Genomic DNA, 1648 nt, shown 5'->3' with positions numbered 1-1648 from the left:
GAAGACGGGGAATCCAGCTGCACAGGAGGGATCAGGGCTGATGTACATTAAAAGGAGGAAGAGATAGAGAAATGTATCATACCCACCATGCACGGGTGCCCCGAAACCCTTTAAAAGAAGGGCTTTGGTGCACAGGGCCAGCCATAAGCAAAAGTCCAAGATGAAGTCTGGGAGAAAGAGGAGACACTCTCTATCTGGTAAAGGAGATATATTTTAATCAACACTGAGGGTGTTAAGGTGGAAGTAGCCATATCAACTCTAAGAGGCTAAATAATTAAGATTAATTAATTAATTAATTAGCCTCTTCGAGTTGATATGGCTACTTCCACCTTTTCATGTTCAGTATGAATATATATATCTCTTTACTATATGTTCCATTCTATGCATCTGAAGAAGTGGGCTGTAGCCCACGAAAGCTTATGCTCAAATCAATTTGTTAGTCTCTAAGGTGCCACAAGTACTCTTGGGGGGGGGGTTTTGTTAATAGTGAGAGTCTCTGGTGGATCTTGCACAAAGCTGGGTGCCTGCACAAACTCGTCACCATTCTGTGCTCATTCCATGATGGCATGCTGGTGAGACTGCTTCATCAGAGACTTTCTATGTCATGAACAGTGTTAAGCAGGGTGGTGCACTCGCACCTGCACGGTTTGCCATTCTTTTTTATGCGACACTGCTAGATTCTTTTAAAGACTGAGACCAGGGTATTTGCATGCAATGCCACACAGATCTTCAGCCTCCAGCAGCTTCATGCTCACACTGAAGCAATCAACTTGCTTGCTAGGGAGTTCCTCTTCACTGATGGCTGTGCACTGAACACATACAGCTTCTATTCGACTGTTTTTCTAGACCGGCAGAGCAATTTGGACTGTCTGTCAGCCTCAATAAAACTAAGTGTTTTACCAGCATGCTCCAGGAAAAATGTAGTCTGCCCCTGAAATTGCAATTGATGGCCCACTGCTCAATGGGGTAGACAAATTTTGCTATCTTGCCAGCACTTTATCTAATGATGCCATGATCAACAATGGAATCGTGCACAACATTTCTAAAGCCAGCTCTGCCTATAGTTGGCTTTTTGGCCACCTGTAAAATGTAAGAGGCAATTGACTTCACCCCAAGATTAGTTTCTGTTGTGGTAAGAATAACAGGAGTACTTGTGGCACCTTAGAGACTAACAAATTTATTAGATGCATCCGAAGAAGTGGGTTGTAGCCCACGAAAGCTTATGCTCTAATAAATTTGTTAGTCTCTAAGGTGCCACAAGTACTCCTGTTATTTTTGCGGATACAGACTAACACGGCTGCTACTCTGAAACCTGTTGTGGTAAGCTCTCTTTTCTATGGCTATGAACCAGGGACACTCGATAGCAGGCACTTGAAGCAACTAGTCTTTTCACATGTGATATCTGCATCTCATCTGTAACATCAAGTGGTCAGACAGGATACCAAACATCAAAGTCCTGGACCGGTTCTGTATGACTAGTATTGAATCCTTCATCGTAGAGGTGCAACTTCACTGGACTGGTCACCTCGTATATATAGATGATATGTGACTCTCCACAGCCATATTTTATGGACAGTTGAAAATGGGAGCACGCATGCTGGGCGGCCAATGAAAATGATATATGGACACTCTCAAAGCTGTAGACTAA

At 43.3% G+C, this 1648-nt stretch overlaps 1 non-coding gene across 1 annotated transcript; it reads right to left on the bottom strand.

Moving 5' to 3' along the window:
• Positions 1–254: 254 nt before the first annotated feature.
• Positions 255–328, bottom strand: LOC135873129 (small nucleolar RNA snoR109). The gene has a single exon (XR_010561079.1). It is a non-coding gene; the product is annotated as a small nucleolar RNA snoR109 (small nucleolar RNA).
• Positions 329–1648: the final 1320 nt, after the last annotated feature.

This window comes from Emys orbicularis, chromosome 1 (assembly GCF_028017835.1).
Source record: "Emys orbicularis isolate rEmyOrb1 chromosome 1, rEmyOrb1.hap1, whole genome shotgun sequence".
NCBI lineage: Eukaryota > Metazoa > Chordata > Testudines > Emydidae > Emys > Emys orbicularis.
Note: the sequence above shows the minus strand (reverse complement) of the source record. Positions and strands in the feature narration are given on the sequence as shown.